Source organism: Lycium ferocissimum, chromosome 5 (genome assembly GCF_029784015.1).
Source record: "Lycium ferocissimum isolate CSIRO_LF1 chromosome 5, AGI_CSIRO_Lferr_CH_V1, whole genome shotgun sequence".
Lineage (NCBI taxonomy): Eukaryota > Viridiplantae > Streptophyta > Magnoliopsida > Solanales > Solanaceae > Lycium > Lycium ferocissimum.
In genome coordinates this window covers 52,143,222-52,162,268 of record NC_081346.1, presented here as the reverse complement: position 1 = coordinate 52,162,268, position 19,047 = coordinate 52,143,222, and the positions used below count along the sequence as shown (strand labels likewise).

General features: G+C 35.0%; 1 long non-coding RNA gene across 5 annotated transcripts; it reads right to left on the bottom strand.

Annotated features, from left to right (window-relative positions):
- Positions 1–2,722: 2,722 nt before the first annotated feature.
- Positions 2,723–7,139, bottom strand: LOC132056890 (uncharacterized). 5 transcript variants are annotated; one of them, XR_009415005.1, is made up of 5 exons: positions 6,985–7,139; positions 6,430–6,667; positions 4,112–4,229; positions 3,780–3,857; positions 2,723–2,995 (listed from the first exon to the last, which is right to left on the bottom strand). It is a non-coding gene; the product is annotated as an uncharacterized LOC132056890 (long non-coding RNA). The 5 variants fall into 5 exon arrangements; XR_009415006.1 differs by lacking the exon at positions 6,430–6,667 and having other exon boundaries at positions 3,780–3,860; positions 6,985–7,133; XR_009415009.1 differs by lacking the exons at positions 6,430–6,667; positions 6,985–7,139 and adding an exon at positions 5,659–6,423 and having other exon boundaries at positions 2,724–2,995.
- Positions 7,140–19,047: the final 11,908 nt, after the last annotated feature.

The window sequence follows — 19,047 nt, the reverse complement described above, 5'->3', positions numbered from 1 at the left end:
ATGTAAGTTAATTGCCTCTCGATCGAACCCTTTTGTCCCTTTGTGGAAGATTTTTGAGCTAAGAGTAATGATCATTTCCATCCTCTTCATTAGCTAGTGTTTGTATTTTTCTTTATGATTGCTAATAAACGTCGCTTAATTATGGATCCTTTTGAGCCGAGGGTATAACGGAAACAACCTCTTTACGCTACAAAGCTAGGAGTAAGGTCCTGCATACATTCTACCCCTCTCCAGATCCCACATGTGAGATTACACCGGGTATGTTGTTGTTGTTGTTGTGTAATTTTGGATCCTTCATTGTACAATAGTACTAATTGATAGGAGTATTGATTTTTGAGAGTGTAACGATTGTTGAATCGATGAAGTTATAGATAATTCAAAAATCTTGAAACTAACTCAGGTAGATCTACTCTTTAACTACAACAATCCAAGTTCATCTCAACTTTGTCTGCAATATTAGGGACTCATACTCATTATAGATGACTTCAAAGTAATTAGTTAATTGAAGCATAGTTGTTTGATTGAATTGGTTGAACTTATCTTCTTGTTCTCTCTTTTCTTTTGGTGAATGTGGGGGAGTGGGTGGGGGGTGGATTACGTTAGGAGATTACTTTTCATTAATTTTGTTGACTAGTTATGAAGTTTCATTGCATTGACAAATCCTACATACTTCGAATTGGTTATGTTTTGAAATATTGTAGGTTTAAGTTCCATGATAAATATGATAAAGTGCAACCTAGGGCATCTTTGTTCAATTTCAGCAGCCAATTTCTGATGAACCTTCCAAATTTTACTGCTTTACTTCGAAAGCAGGCTACCCTAGTTTTACTTCATCAACTTTCTCAAATTCTAGGTAGACAACTCATATTTTCTACAAATTCTTTAGTACTCTATTTATAAAACTCAAAAGGGTTGATCTTCCTAAAACTCAAGAATGTAATTGATGAGTATATTATAGCCTTCTAACTAGCTAGCAAAAGATGTTTTTAACATAACTTGACCTTTGTTAAGGTTGACATGACAGAAAACTTTTAGAATGAATATTTTTTTCTTTCTTTTTTTAGGATGAATATTAATTTGATCCCAATATCATCAATCTGTATAGACATGCAATGCCGAGGTCTCGAGACATTGTAGTATTTATATGTGCATCTGCGTGCAAGTGTATTATACATATGTAATTACTACATTGTGCTCTCCGGTCCCCATTTTAATTTATGTTTAGTTAGACATGAGTTTGAAAATGTTGATTACTTGTATATCAAAATATAAGTGGAAGTAACAGATATATATACCACCACACAGAGAACTATTCCTACAACTTCTCCTCGTCTTCCTCTTCTTCCTTGATTAGACTAATGGTGCTCGAGGCTGACTGAGAGATTTTTTATTTTTTTTTAATTAAGACATTACCTCCAGCTAGGTGCCTTTGGTACGGGAAGTTTGGCTTAACCCCTACCAAGTCTATTCATACAAAAAAGATGTACAAAAAAAGGGGGTCATGAACCTTACCTCCATAGAGAGATTGTGAAAAACAATCTCCAAAAGAAGAAGAGACTAAGCTATACATGCTATCTTCCATACATAACATATTAATAAACTAGTAACAAAAAAACTTGCTTTGTCATATCTCCTCCTTATACTTGGGAGTTGCCATTTGTCTAAGTTTGAAATAGTCTCTTCGATCAATTATTTTGGAAATTGATTAATTTTTTTGGTGGAAGGTACTATTTCCACTTGAAGAAGCAAGTTTAGCTAAAAATTCAGCCCCATAATTAGCCATCCTATAGCAGTGAAGAAAGTTAAACATTAGCTCCATTGGCGAACTGAGAACTAGTTTCCTTTTTCAAATTAGTAAACAGAATAATTTCTAAGTAATCTTCATATGAAATGTCTCGACATTTATGTTTTATCTCCCATTAATTGATTCTATGCGTTTATATATTCACAAAGTAAATAAGACTGTTGAGACATTTAACTAAGTTCATGCATGCCGGTGCGTGCAAATTGAAAGGAAAAAAAAAACAAACACTTAGTATATCTATGGTATGTTGAATTTCTTTAAGATAAGGGAAGTTTTTACTTTGGTGGCAAAGGTGACTCAAAAATTGTTCTATGTCACAAGTTTGATTGACAATTCTGACTCAAAAATCTTATACATCACTACAACAAATTTGATTATCAGTGATGTTTTATTTTGTCACCTAAAAGTCATTTTTTGTCACAAAAAACCTTTCTTGACGAAATAATTTTCGTCTATCAATCGTCCTTAAAGGTGGGTCACTAAAAGTATTTAAAGACAATTTAGTGTTTCGTCGCTAAATCTAGTTATATTAACTACGACATTTATTTTCGTCCCTAAATGCATAGTATTTATGACGAACTTGTTTGTCTGGAAAAGTATAGAAAATTTGTAGCTGATAGTGTATTTTTGTCGCTAAAAAGGTTACAAATGCCGACGAAATTACCTTGTCACTAATTATTAAGTTTAATTAGTGACGACGTCAATTGTCTCCAAAGTTATATGCTCCGTAGTTGAACAAACATAATTTCATCACTAAAGGTAGTCTTTTATGTACAAAAAAATAATTCGTCCCTAAATGTATAAATTAGTGACGACTTTTCTTTTATTCAAAAGGTTTACAATTTTGTAGGTAAAACTATCATGTTGTCACTAAAAACATTGCTTTTACTGACAAAATAAAATTGCCACTATGAATTGTCATAATTAATTACCATTTCAATTGGCATAAAATACGAGGTTAATTCGTAGTCGATAAGGAGGTGATTCTGAGAAATACAGTTATATAAGAATATTTCATTGCTAATAAAACATAAAGTATATAAAGTATACATTATAAAATTATAACCCATTTTCTTTGTACAGATGTATAACCCAAAAAAATAACATAAAATGTCTCCAAACTATTTTGTTGTCTTCAAACTTCTAGTTGTGGCTGACTTCATTTCCCGTTGTTGAAGAACCTTATCCTTCCTATATTAAATCCAAAAATAGTAAAGGACCAAAAGATTGAAAGAAATTAGGAAATTTTGATAGTAATCCAATTAGAATTTATCAAAATTATCAAATTCGGAGGAAAAGACGGTGCATACAATGGAAAGTAGATATTGGTAAGAATTTCAACGAGGCATTAAGACTCGAATACCGTAGAAATTCCAGTAACCATCAAAGATTAGGTTCGCTGGAGCTACTGCTAAAAAGGCGACTTAGTGAGTTACTCAACGCTAATATATTGATAGTACCAATTATACGCATCTGAAGAATATCCAATTATTTGAAATAGCGATAGATAGCTCTTACATAAAAGAAACTCCATTTAGTAAAAATTGAAATATGCCAAAAAATTCACGACAGTGCTTATACTTGAAAAAAAAAAAAAAAAAAAAAAAGAGGGTCAGCATATGTATAATCCAAACAACATCCTCTTTACCAGAATACAGAGACACAAATGCTCAATGGTGTAACAAGCAAGCATCATTAACATAAAGTGGTTGCTCAGTTTTAAAGGACATTTTTCAAAATAATTTGTTACATTTTAAATAATACCGAATTTATGACATGGATACCAAAGATGAAAGTTACCGGAACTAATCAGACCATAGAATGTTAACCATGACATGTAGTTTTCATTTTCTTGTACACAACTAGGCAATGACTGAACTTCCTAACGGGACCAACTTAAAAAATGCTCTCTATCTGAACAATGGTAGTATTTACTTTGAAGCAAAAGAGTAAGCAGGGTGAAGTGGGAAGATACCTCGACTGAAGTTAGAGAAAACAGCTCCTGATTAGCATAGTCATCATTGTTGCATTGTATTCTAGATGCTATTTTGTCCTACTATTTCAAACAATAAGAAAAGTAAGATAACAATAACAACATATAACATACAAAGAGAAAGTAGTCAACCCTCCAACTGTCTTACAAGGTCGTAACAATAGGTTCACTGAAAGAGATGCATCTTAGAGTAAGAAACAAACTAAGTTCAAGATGTAGCCCAAATACGGAATATTGCTACAAAAGTCAGAAAACAATGGACTCACAGTAAGAATAAGCACCTTCCTATGAATTCTTAACACAACACAGCATACCCAAAGAGTTGTCAAACTAAATTCTAATCCAAAAGTTGAGTGACCCAAGATAGATCTTCCAACAGCTTGTGCATTGTTGTACCAGATTGCTAGTTGTGTTGATTTTCACACATTCGTCCTATAAAAGAAGAAAAATGCAATTACACTTTGATAAAAGGAAAAGAAGACAAACAACGTGATTAGGATTACATCTGTTTATCTGCTAAAAAGAATATACGTTACAAGCTCAAGAAAACTTGAACCAGATTACCAACAGACAATGCTCAAGAATTTTGCCGAGGCACTTTTGAAGAATATAAGATGGTCAAAACTTAAGAGTACAGGTATACACTCACTTGCTATCGCTATGTCATACACCAAAAGCCAAAGATTTCAATAAAAGACGCCCAATGCATTTGAAAGAAGTAGAATACTCAAAAGATATCAAACTATTTCGCTTCATTTCATTTTTTTCTATAATTTTTCCAATTCATCAAGAAAATCAAGAATCATGAAATGTCTAGGTGAACTAGGAAGGAGACATTTTAATTTTTACTCAAAAGCACTCAGCAAAACAATATATATTTACAGAAAATGTCTCATGATACATACTATAGCAAACAGAAAAGACACTAAAAGAAAAAATAAAAAGAACCAAAGAACTATAAGGAATATAATTATCTGGGTGTTGATTTGAAGTTACACCAGCATGTGCAGCCTGACTAGAAATATGTACTCTGTCTTAATGATAAGCTGCACTAATTAGAACACTAAAATTCTGACATGATGCTTTATACTCAAATAGTCCCTAGTTTCAAACACAATTTGAATCCTTTTTGTGCTTAAGGGAAAGCTAACGTCTTTAACCTTCCAATTTTCCTAACTTTTATTCTAGCATGAAACAAAAACAAGAAATGCTAGATGCACCAACTCTTGAAACTAGAAGGATTTAGTTTCCCATATATTACAATGAATGATATCACCCAAAGATAAAGACATCAACATAATTCATCAACTATTATGAAGAGACATTAAGCTATATACTCGAGAGAAGAAAGAAAAAGTAAGGCTTCAAAATGAAATTGAATTTAAGAAAAAAAATAAACAATAATTAAAGGGAAACACTAACAATATCTATAAACAACAACCAACAGTGGCAAGTCACACATGCCTCCCATCTCTCTAGTGCTTTTCCTTTCTTAAGAGAAACCAGAGGTGGCACTAGTGTAGTGTTTTTGTTGTTGTGAAATTAGCAGAATATATCACCCAACATTAATAGAGCAAGCTAACTTTTAAACAAAAAACCTTTTTTAGTCCCCTCCTTATACTATCTTAAACAGTTCTCTAGATCTCTTAGAATGATGAAACTGAATTATTTCTTATCAATAACCACCACACTAAATCTATATAATGCTTTCTAAATTAGTAAATGCTATTCAAGCACTTAATGAAGAAAACAAAATGGGCAATCAACTTGAAGAGTACAACTCATACAGTCACAAATACGATATGGAGAACGAATTGAGGTAATAACCTTTATCACAGATTCTCAAACAACAACAACATACCCTGTGTGGTCCCACAAGTGGGTCTAGGAAGGGTAAGATGTACGTAGACCTTACCCCTATCTTTATAGGATAGGGAGGCTGTTTCCGATAGACCCTAGGCTCGAAAGAACGACTCTGCCATCACATAGATATCCAAGTGCTATGTTATCATATTTTTCAGATTCTTGTTAGAACTAGATCAACATCAGATTCTTGTTGGAACTAGATCAACATCCATTATCCTGACAGTGGAAATACTTTTCAAGTTCTTAAGCTTCAAGAATGGAATTAAGTCATTCAGTTGAGTTCTTTTTTCATTTCTCGGTTAATTTAACCAGCACTATGTCACTTGTTCCCTTTGTAATGACATAGGCAATATGTTAGAAAGTCCTACATGTATAAAAAGGGAGGAAGGAGTTCAGCCAACTTGGGGAAAAAAACCTATAGAGGAAACAACTCAATAGAAGCAAGCCTATATAACACTACCAACTTCTTTCCCAACGCCACTATAGGGCATGGAACAGGTACAACTTCAAACTTCCAAAAACACAAAATCAGTTTTCAGCAAATAGTAGACATCATTTAAACTCCTCTATATTTATCAACCTGAACATTACAAATGAACTGTAGATTGAATTACAAAGCAGCTTTAACTCAACAGAGGACCCACAAAACCGCAAAAGAAAAAGAGTTAAATCAGTTCTATTATTCACTTGTGCCAAATTTAAAACTCGTGGATAAAAATGAAACAGAGCAAAATCTATTGAAAATCTTAGCAATGAATTGAATCACCTAAAGCTCTCTTAGAACATCTACACGCTTCCTAACTTGTGGCGTCAAAGTCTCGAGTATATCGGTATCTTTGTGACCCAAATTACGAAGCTTATTCAACAAATTACAAAAAAACAAAACAATGATTAAAACACGTAACATTATTAGATAAAAAACAGGTGGAACAAATATAAAGCAAAAAGATAAAATATTACTTCATCAGAATCCTGAGAAAATTAGTGAGCCAGAGACTGCAAGCCTAAGTTTTGGCAAAAAAAAAAAAAAAAAAAAAAAAAAAAAAAAAAAAAGACAAAATAACTATAAGAGGAAGAATAGGGGTGAGCGAAATTGAAGTGGATTTTGAAGTTTTAGTGGTGAGTGTTAGCAATTAGTTTGCAAATACTATGGATGAGTCCTTCGTGTGTAATTTCTGGGTATTGGACTAGATATGATGATAATACGAAGGCGGGTTCAAACAAAAACCCTAGTTCATAGCCTTAATCGAATTCATCGAAGCATTCAAGAACCAAAACCTTGAACATATAAACAACTGAAATTAGAGGGAAAGAATCTTACCATCTCAAGTCTTAACCCAAGAATTGGAAGAAAAGTGAAAGCCAAAGATGAACAATACCGATAAAAGGATCTGATGCAACTGCCAAGGTGAGACCCAAAAGTGAAAATAAAAGACATAATGAGATTTGGGGGAAAGGCAAAGAAATAGGAGGGAAACATTGGCGCTTCTATTTTTGCTTAAAATTTAGAAAGAGTTTTGAGAAATTAAACATTTCATTTTCACCAACAATTTAAAAAAAAAAAAATTGCAATGGTGCAAATATATTCATGCAAATTTAATTAATTTTAAATTTATTATTTTACTCATATTTATGGCAACACGTAAGGGTGTCAATAGTAAAAAAATTGATTTTAACCGAACCGATGTGCACCCAAAGATAATTTTTTCAAATATATTTTATATATTAAGTTCACATAATGAAACAAAAAAAAATCGCCTTGGGTGTAGGTGATGGAAACGGCTACAAGTCAACACGTAATTAACACCCAAAGTCCCAAATCTGAAAGTTATTATGGTACTCCTATTAAAATTAAATTAGTTCGGAATCACTAATTATATATAAGTCTCTATATAATTGCTCTTTAGTTTGAAAATCACTTTTTTTTTTTAGGAACCAACGGATATTCGTGGGTTTTTATAGAGTCAAAATGATGGGAATTATTTTTCCAACTAAGTCTTTTGATAAATTGAAGACAAAAAAAAAATCATTTATTTCATAAAACGACAAAATCAGTCGATTTTGTATTAAAAATAAATAAATAAATAAATAATATTCATAAAATCGAACCATCGGTCGATCTTTTTGGTAAAAACTCATGTTAACTTATTAAAAATGACCTATTGAAAAATTGATTGGCATGGCCAAGAATTTAATAGCAAAATAGGAAGAAGTGTAAACAACGAGAGTTGTTCAAACTAGCATATTGAAAGGTATTTTTAAAGAAAATCAATGGAATAATTGATTATTTTGGCACAAAAATGCGGTTGAATAGTATAAGTAAGAAAAACAAAAACCTTAGACCAACTAGCATAAGTAGTCTAGGGTAGAATAACACCCTGCCATGGTCCATACCTCGATTAGATTTTCAGTCAGTGCATTATAAAACCAATCGAATCCGTAAATTTTTAGTTTTTTTTCCTCCCAATTAACTAATAGACTCATTTTGTTTTTATTGAAGATTTGGACGGTTAGTAATATCAATGTGCTACTTTTCGACAATCACAAATCAACTGATTTTTAATCGAAACTCCACTATTTTTTAATGTTGTTGCTCAGATTTTGCCTTTGGAATAGGCAATATTTTTCCTAGTGAATCACAACCCCCACTCCCACTATGTTTTGTGTTTGCATTGACCCTTGCCTTTTCATAAGATATAGTATCATTCTATGATTTAGTCTTGTTGTTTCCCCTTAAAAGCGCTTGAATAGATGTTTGTTAGTTGTCACTTGTCACTCATAATCAGAGGCGGATCCATGATTTAAAAACGACTGGGACAATACTATCCTAACATAAATTTAACAAAATTTTCAATGACGACTGTTGGATAAACCATGTCAGATTGGTTACTGATAGTTTGAGCAGTGACGAAAACACATGTATATACTAAGTATGATTTCTGCTATAAAAATAAATCTTCAACACATGTGAAGCAACTGTGAGAGATAGCTCACTGGTTAAGGTTGTACAAAATGTAAGCACAATCGCAGGTTCGAATTTGAACTCACTCATTTGCGCATCGGTGCACTTGCACCTCTACTCTTCCACGTGGGCCCGCCTCTGCTTCAAATCATTAACAATTGTTGCCAAAGAACATTTGTATTTAGCTACGAATATTTTTCGTAGCAAAATAGTTGAATTTATTCAACTACAAATTTCAAGTCATCACTATTTATCACATTGCATATTTCGTGACAAATCTTTATTGTCACTAAGTCGGAGCTTGATTAGAGACAATAAAGTGATTGTCACTAATTGTTTATATTATTAGTGATGAAAATTAAGGTCACAAATAAATATAAAATTTTGTGGCTAAAGCTTACCACATTTAACTACAAATGCTAATTTGTCACTATTGTAACAACGTATTTTTTGTGACGAAATCTTTTCGTGTCCAAAACTTAACTAATTTGAAGACAAAAAATGATTTGTCACAAATTGGGTACATCATTAGTGACAAAATAATGTGTCACTGATAATCTAAAATTTGTGGCTAATGTTACTCAATAAATGGCGCCAACTCATTTTTTGGTGGGAAACTTTAGGGGACAAATTTTTCGCTACGGAATTCTTGTTTCGTCACTAAAAGTATATGACCCGTGTATTTAAACATGAAATGTAAAATTCGTCACAAAAAATGAACAATTAGTGACGAATTTTATGTCGTAGCTAAGAATTTTGTAGCTAAATATCACATTTCTTGTAGTGTTTTGAATCTTTTTATTAGAATTTCTGACTTTGCTATTGGCCGAGATAACAAGTTGTCGACTTAAAAGCACACAACTATATGATGAAGGAGATAAAAACTGTTTGAATCACGTCCAAGGTGAAACCACAGATCTTCAAAATTCAGTCTAACAATGTCCAATCCTTCATCATGACAAGTGAACATGACCTAATTAAGAGGACTAGTACACTGTTGATTTTGCGCCTATGTCAAAACATCGGCCCATCCTCAGCAAAAGGAAATGCTTCTCAAAGATTAAAAAAAACTTGGTTTCAAGAATTGAAGTTTTTATATATTGATTTTATGATCCTGTAGGTAACTTTATGTAGATAAAGACTTCATAGAGATGATCATCGGTTGACTAGAATCATCTTTTAAGCTGAAATGAAGAGAATTAAGCATCACACTACGTATGTGGTTTAATTCTAGGTGCAGAAAAAGATACCAAGATGCGACGAAGAGACAACTGAAACAGGCCTTACAAATTACCCTGGGTTGTTATGAATTTTCAGTAGACTTATCATAGGTATATAAATTGTTTCAACAACAATGACACTAAGATCTTTACCCATTATAAAGCTAAACTAGCTAGGTAAGGTAATGTAAATGTCAAATCTTGAACGACGGAAGCTTTCACAATGTCATTGACATTACATAATCCATAAGATCCACTAGAAAGTCTGCAAGAAACAGTTTAGGTATATATAAGAGCCCCCAAGTTGTAATAATTATTGAGTTAGGAGAGCATAGAAAGAAAAGAAGAGAGACTAAAGCAAAAAAGAAAAGTGGAATTTGCTACGAACTTCATCGCTAAATTGCTCGTGGCTAACTGAATTTTTTGATAATCCGTCGCTAAATAGGATTAGCTACGGATTTTGATGTTTAGCTACAATTTTTCAGTCGCAAATTTTTTTTGTTTCTTGATAGAGTGAGTTAGTTAATTACGTACATCGTCTTCATTTGATTTTTAAGTCAAATCATCTAGGCTATCACCTCCTATGGTGTAGGAGGATTTGACAAGACCCCTACCATATTTATTGCAACAAAAAACAACTCACATACTAGAGAGGGATATGGAATTGACCTCCAAACAACAAAAAATAAACCTAAGTCAATCTTAAAAAAAGTTTCATTAGAGGAAAACAACTATGCATCTTCCATATCATGATCATCTACCTAAGGATTCAGCTAACGAAAAAAATTAGCTTTGTCACACCTAATTCTAAAACTAGGAAATTGCCACTTATCTCTAGATGAAAAGGTCCTTTTACATTTACTGGGAAACTGCTGGAAAGTATAAAAGAAAGCATTATATTGTTTCGGGTATTAACTGCATTTTTAGCTAGCATATTTGCCACCTGATCCACTTTCCTGTAGCAGTGAGCAATAGTAATTGACCTCTGTTTGATTCATCACTTGAATAGTGTTGTCATTAATAACATTCTAGCTTGAGGCCGCTAGTGTTTCTAGCAACGATCATATTGGCTATTGTCTGTGAGTCAATCTCCAAGTAGAAGTCGTTGTACCCCTATTGAAAACACCATTGTACTCCCACCTTGGCTGCCATGGCTTTAATGCTATTGTTTGTGTTGCTAAAGAGAAGACCATAATCAGGTCACCTTTGTCATCCTTAACTATTTCTCTTATACCAGTTCTTCCCTTCTCCTAGATAAAGATACCATATGTATTGATTTGAGAAAAGGCCCAAAATAGTCTATTATCTTTGGGTTTGGACTCAAAATCATCCATATTGTTTCAACTGGAGCACTTATAGTCCACAATGTTTGCTCAAATGGTGCATTTTCAGTCACTTCTCAAACATTCTGTTAAGATTTAACAGTGATGGAGCTTGTTCACCAAAACTAATCTCTATCAGCCCTATAATAGTACTATATGCACGGACAAGGATTATGCACAAATTCATAGGTCTTGGTGGCATTGAGCGACAACACAACAGCATATCCTTACAGATAGTAATTATTTCCCAAATCTTTCCGTGACGGCCTTACTATTCGTTGCATTACCCGTAAGTTAGCTACCTGCTAATTTTTCCTAAAATAATTCCAATGACCTGTTTATCTCTAACACGGTAAACTATGTTATAGTTTCTTTGTTAATAAGCTCATTAGACCTCTTAGAAATGTTGGAGTATAAGGATGGTTAGTTTTTTTCTCTCTCAGTGCACATTAGCTTAACGTATGCCAAACCACGGGTAAGAGAGTAAAAACATGAATCTGTCGAAAAATGTCTACCAGAAGGGAGAAACGATGGGAAGAAATCCTACAGTTGGCTTCAATTCGCCACACTACATGACCGAAATAGTAACAGAGACAGGTCTAGAAATTGCTACTATGAAGACGAGAGCGATAGCATAAATAGCTAAAACAGGACCAAATCCACCTAAATCAGGACAGGGGAAGGGCACTATGAGTCAATCTGCAACACCGACACCACAAACAGCTGGAGTGACGGAATGGGATGAAATTATTCTGCAATCTGCAACTAGTTCGAAGCAATCGTGGGCAGAAGAAGTGGATCAAGGGGAAATTCAATCAGGTAAACTCCTGTACCTGAAGGAAATGTGACTAAATCAACTTATGTACCCTCTATCTGGGAGAATTTTCACGTATCAAAGATATGGAATGCGGGTTTTAAATTGGAATATGTAAATCCTGATAGCATAGGGGATCAATTAATTGGGGAAATTGAATTGGATGATAGCAGTTCTGAGATTGATTATTGGCAGAATGCGATAGTATGTTATGTACAAGGTGCACACCCTCAGTTTGCACTATTGAATGGATACATATATAGGACATGGGGGAAATTGGGGATTAACAAGGTAGCAATGATAAAAAATGGCATTGTAGTGGTTAGATTTGACAGTGAAGAGGAAAAGATGTAGTAATTCAAAGGGGTGTGTATCACTTTGACAATAAACCTCTTATTGTTAAGGCATGGACACCAGACATGGAATTTTCCAAAGCAGAACTATTGACTGTTCCTATTTGGATTAAGTTGCCTGGGTTAGATTTTAAATATTAGAGTCCAAGAGGTTTGAGTAAGATTGGTAGCCTTGTGGGACAACCTATGATGGTAGATAAACAAATAGAGAGGAAGATAGGGTTGAATTTTTCTAGATTATTGGTAGAAGTAAAGGTGGGTGCAGAATTACATGATGAAGTATTGTTTAGAAATGAGAAAGGAATTGTAATAACTCATAGAGTTACCTATGACTGGAAGCCTTCACTATGTGCCCATTGCCACAAATATGGACATGAACAGGACAGTTGCAGGAAATTGAAAGCAATGCAATAGAGGACAGCATCTGAGAATAAGCAAAAAACACATGCACATGAAGCATCACCTACAGAACAAGGAACAGTGGTGGATATTCAGGAAGCACCACATAAGCAAGGAAGAGAGGTTCATGAACACGAAGCATCTAAGGATCAAGCACAATCTAGTGCAACTAAAGAACAGGGAGCAGGAACAAGGAATGTACTAAATAGGTAGTTTAGAAACAAGACTGCAGTATATCATCCAATGAATTCAAAAGCAAGTTCTTCTGGTATGCAGGAGGGAATGGTAACAACAAACTCATTTGAAGTCTTAACTGAGGGTACAGTTACACCAGCTCAGTCTATTGGTGGAACACAAAATGGGGGAGGAGGAGAGACTGTCCCTAAAGGGGATGGTTAGTGTCTTGAGCTGGAATGTAAGAGGCCTCAATGGCCTCTCAAAGCAGAAGGAGGTAAAACTTCTCTGCAATAAGCTAGATGTAGGATTAATTGGGTTGGTGAAGACAAGAATAAAGAGTAATAAGATAGGAGATGTAGCAGGAAAAATGTTTGGGGGTTGGAAATATCACACAAATCATGCCTCTCGTTATAATAGTAGGATTTGGGTTGTGTGGAGGGAGGATTTATATGAAGTGAATGTTGTTAGTGAAAATGCACAAGCAGTCACCTGCATGGCTCACTCTATAGCCTTGCAAAAGGTGTTATGTGTTACTTTTGTATATGCTATGAACCTGAGAGAGGAAAGGAAAGACTTGTGGGGATATTTGAATCAAATAGGGGCTGAAATCTCAGGACCTTGGTTGGTGCTTGGAGATTTTAACTCAGTTTTGCACAGGGAAGCTAGGATTGAAGGAAACCTTGTTACTATGGCTGAAGTGGTGGATTTCCAAAGTTGTGTAGATACTTGCAATATTAAGGATTTGCCAAACACTAGATGCACATACACTTGGAATGATAAAGGTGATAATGGAAGAGTTTTTTCCAAAATAGACTGGTCTTTTGTCAATGGAGAATAGATAGATGAGATGCCATCATGTGGGGCTCATGTAACACCCCGTATCTTTGACCTAAGCTTTAACCATGATCCTAGACTTGGAAAATCAGATAAGGAATGTGGGAATTGGAATTTTCCTGTTCAGTTGCAATATGGGGGTTTACGCCCATGAACAGTGACCGTATTTCAGTATACGGTCCGTAAAGCAAGTCGTTAACTGAAATCAATAATTTTTGAACATTCTGGAATTTGACATTTTGATGTCACATGGTTAAATACGGACCGTATTTTGTTTTATGACTCGTATTTCCAAATGTATTTGGAATTTGGGAAAACTTCCTTGATGAAAGTTGTAGAGCATTGAAATACCTTTCCAACGGTATATTATGGGGGTCAAACGGACATCTGTGCAAGAAGTTATGGCCATTTTACTGAACAGAGGCAGTGCTGTCCATATTTCAAAATACGGCGGTATTTCAAAATACGGCCCGTATTTTGAAATACGGCCGATATTTAACTGGGCCAAAAAATTTATTTTCCGAACGGTATATAATCGATCCATATCGGTTCTAATCATTATTTTTCATTCCTTGAAGCCACTAGAACGACCTCCTACCCTCTCCCATCATCAGAACACCAAGGTAAGCCTACTCTAATTATTCCAAGTCAATTCTAATACATATCCTTGTAATCTAAACAAGGAAATCATCATTCCTAAAAGCGGGGTTTTCAAGAAAACCCATCTCGAAGGTTCAAGAATTCAAGATTTTGGAAATCCTCTTCCAAAGCTCAAGTCTTTAATTCAAGTTTTGGAGCGACTAAGGTATGTAGAGTTACTATCTACGTGTGGGAACATCATTGTTCTTCCCCACGCCTCAAAATCCATAAAATTATGATTTCTCTACTAAACTAGGTTTTGAATACAAAACTAGGGGTTCAATACCATGCTCGCGATAACCCTAGGTCCATGTCCATGATTATATTATGTATGAATTGTTATAATTCCATCATTGTGTTCTTAATATTTCTTTATGATTATTGAGAATCCGTCCGTAATCTATGAAAACCCATATCTTGTATTCCATGGGTTCTTGTATGCATGTTTTTGAATAAAAATGCTTATTTCATGAATATCCTATATGTCTACAAGTTTTCATGCCATTGTATTTTATAACTATGTTCATACCATGACTCAAGATACATACGTACTGCTAAATACTAGTTATTTTATGAAACCATATTTACAAGTTATTTCATGAAACCATGTTTACAAGTTATTTCGTGAAATCATGATTACAAGACAAGTACAAGTTAATTCACGAAAATCATGGGCTTCTTAGCCAACTATATTATGTTCATGTTTTTGGGAGTTGCACGAATTGTCGAGAAGGCTCGGATAGCACTTTGAAACTACGTAGCCACCGTAGGACAAGGATCGCTCCCCCGAGATAGGACGATACCTTAACTTTGCCCGAATGGATCCATCGGAGCACGATACCGCCTCGTACCCTGGCAAGGTATGGGGGCTCTGGTCCGGCGAGGTACCGGACTCACGTACACGTGGTGATATCACATTCGGTTTATGAAATGCTCTCCCCTACTCATCATGTTTTACGTATGTTATATCTATATATGTATCCATGCTTATACTCGTACTCGTATTCGTATCCCGAGTTTTCGGTTTCGGTTCTTATCATGTTATTTCATGTCCCATGTTATTTCATTCGGTTGCTTTACATACCCGAGTACATTCAATGTGCTGACGTCCCCTTTATTCTTGATATACGGGACGACACATACGCTCGATGGGAGCGGTCGTATCGGCTTATTGGTGAGCTCCATCTCGTTCGGGGTTTAGTCAACTCTTTATTTTATGATTAGTTATGCATCTAAGGTATACGGGGCCTTGTCCCGGAAGCATGTTTTCCGTCGGACTCATGATAGAGGTTTCATAGACTAGACAAGTCGGTTATGTTATGTCGGACATTCGGAGTTGTATAGCCATTTTGGCTTATTCGTGTTATTCCCGCATTCATGATTTAAACAAGTGTTTCATTAAATTATTATGACATCTCATGTTTTATAAAGGCTCGTCATGCATTCACGTTATATTCGCCATGTTATGCCTCGCGATGATTCGGCAGCCATGTGGTTCGCTCGGTCACATGCAGTAAGGCACCGAGTGCCGTGTTTCGCCCAGGCCATGGTTCGGGGCGTGACAGCTCATTTCTTGAATGAAGGGGTTAGTGATCATTGCCATATACACATCAAATTATTAAATGCTGCACCACAAAAAAGAAGAGCTTTTAAGTATTGCAACATGTGGAGTGTACATTCTCAGTTTTTGGATATTATGAGAGAAGGATGGCAAGTTCCTGTACAAGGGTATACTATGTTTAAAATTGTGAAGAAGTTAAAGCATCTCAAATACAAACTGAGGGGGCTGCATTCTCAGCATTTTAGCAATATTTTCAATGAAGTGGAAATAAACAGAGAAAAATTGAAAGCAGTATAAACTCTATTGCAGTAGAATCCTATTTGTAGTCAGTTATAGGAGGAAGAAAATAAAGTAGGAAGGAACTTTAAAAGAGTAAGCCATTTAGCTGAGATGCTATTAGTTCAGAAGAGTAAAGCAACATGGATTAGGTTGGGAGATGATAACACAAGTACTTTCACTCTGTGATAAAGCAAAAGAAGCTCATTCAATCAGTTACACAGCTGAAAGATGACAACCACCAGTTGCAGACTGATCCTGGAGAAATTGCCAACCTATTTGTGAATTACTATAAAAAGTTATTGGGGGAAGTAGGCAATGAACTTAGAACTGGGGCCTCTGAGGTGTTTTTATAGAACGGAAATATGCTCACATATGACCAGCAGGTGAGTCTGTTAAGAGACTACACAAGAAAAGAAGTAAAAGATGCTATGTTCAGTATAAACACTACAAAAAGCCCTGGGCCAGATAGTTTTGGCAGTGGGTTTTTTAGAGATTCATGGAGTATAATTGGTGAGGATATTACAGATGCAGTCATGGATTTCATGAGAAATGGCAAGATGTTGAAACAGCTAAATGCAACAGTTATCACCTTGATCCCAAAAGTAAATAAGCCTGAGTATGCAAGTCAATTCAGACCAATTTCCTATTGCAATATAGTGTATAAATGCATCTCTAAGCTATTATATGGCAGATTGAAACAAGTTCTTCCATATTTGGTCAATCAAACACAAGCTGCATTTGTACAAGAAAGATCTTTGGTGCACAATGTTCTCATATGTCACGATTTGATGAGGCATTATAATAGGAAAACATCAGCATTAAAAATAGACCTTAGGAAGGCATATGACATGGTAAGGTGGGAATTTATTAAGGAAATATTGCAACGGCTTGAATTTTCACCAAAATTCAGTCACTTGATAATGACATGTGTGACTACTTACTACCTTCTCCATCAAAGTGAATGGTGATTGTCATGGTTATTTTGAAGGGAAAAGATGGTTAAGACAAGGGGATCCAATTTCCCCCTTACTATTTGTATTGGTGATGGAGTATTTATCCAGAATACTGATTAAGATGGCCAAGCTACCAGATTTTAGGTTCCATCCTATGTGTAAAAAACAAGAACTAACCCACCTTATATTTGCAGATGATTTGATGATCTTTTGCAAGGGTCATGAAGCATCAGTGAGGAGAATAATGGAAGCTTTGCAGCATTTTTCACAGGTCACTGGACTGGTAGCAAATATAGACCAATCCAATTTATTTGTAGCTGGGGTGGATGCTGACCCAAAATAGAAATTACTACATCTGACAGGGTATGCTACTGGTTCCTTTCCCATTAGATACTTGGGACTCCCTCTATCTCCCAAGAAATGGAGTAAACTTGACTGCCACCAGCTCAGCAACAGGATCACTGAGAAGATAAGGGTTGTTTCTACTAGATATCTATCTTATGCTGGTAAGTTACAGATTATAAACTCTGTACTGTTCTCATTGCATAACTTTTGGGGATCAGTGTTCTTGCTCCCTCAAAGCATAATAAAGAAGGTGGATAAAAAGTGCAGGGAATTTCTTTGGGGTAGTAGTGAGGACAAGAAGAAAATAGCTCTAGTGACCTGGGAGAAGATCATTAAGCCTAAGCAACAAGGGGGGATTGAATATAAAATGATGTAAACTATGGAATATGTCATCAGTGGAAAAACTAATTTGGTTTGTTATGGAGAAGAAAGATCTCTTATTGGTTAAATGGGTGAATGAAGTGTATGTGAATAGTAATGATAATTTTTGGGAGCACAACCCACCCTCAGATAGTAACTGGTACTGGAAAAGGTTGCATAAATTGAAATTGAGGATGGTATAATCAAGATAACTATTGTCTAACAACATATGGAAAATACTCTGTGGCAATGGGATCTAATCAGCTTTTAAGGACTGCTCTAAAAGTGGAAATTGCTGAATTAATATAGAATAGAGTTGTTGTGCCAAAGCATGGATTTGTTTTATGGTTGGCAACTCTAGGCAGATTACTCACAAAAAGGAGAATGGTTGAGATTGGATTGGGCTGTGAAGACATCACTTGTGCTATGTGTCATACTGGTGCTGATGAAGATGGAGCACACTTATTTACTACATGTCCATGGACTAGGGGAGTATGGGATGAAATTCAAGGATGGTTGAGGATGACAATTCAGCATAGAGGGATAACTGAAGACTTACATATCATCAAACGCAAGCACTGGAACAGGTTCAAAAAGGAGGTAATAGGTGCAATATATGGAGCAGTGATCTACAACACATGGATAGCTAGAAACAACAAAGTTTTCCAAGGGAAGAGTGTGAATAGTAGTTTTATAGTTCAACAAATTCAGATTGTAATTAGAGGAAGGATATATTTATTTAGGAACTCTAAAAGGGGTAGGAAGAATAGTTCTTTTATACAAGATATTTGTAATTAGATGATCAGAGGTCTATTACGTCTTAGTAACCTTCCTACAAGGTGGTTAAGACTATAATGTTCTCTTAGGTGTAATGCTGCTTTATTTTGTTGGTTTGGTAATATTTCACAGTTTATTGCCAAAAATGTTGGAGTATAACTTTTTTTCTCCTTTTCATTTCAATGTTATCCTATTTTCTCATCCCAATATCTCTCTAGTCTTCCCTCTCTTTTAGGTTTGTCGAACAGAAAAGTTGTGGTAATTTAATTTTTTTTTCAAAAGGCTTGAACAGTTAAGAGTAAAATGATCACATAAGTTGAGAAAAAGAATGGGGCAGATGAAGTCCCTACAAAAATAAAAATGAAGATAAGTAAAAAAAAAAAAAAAGT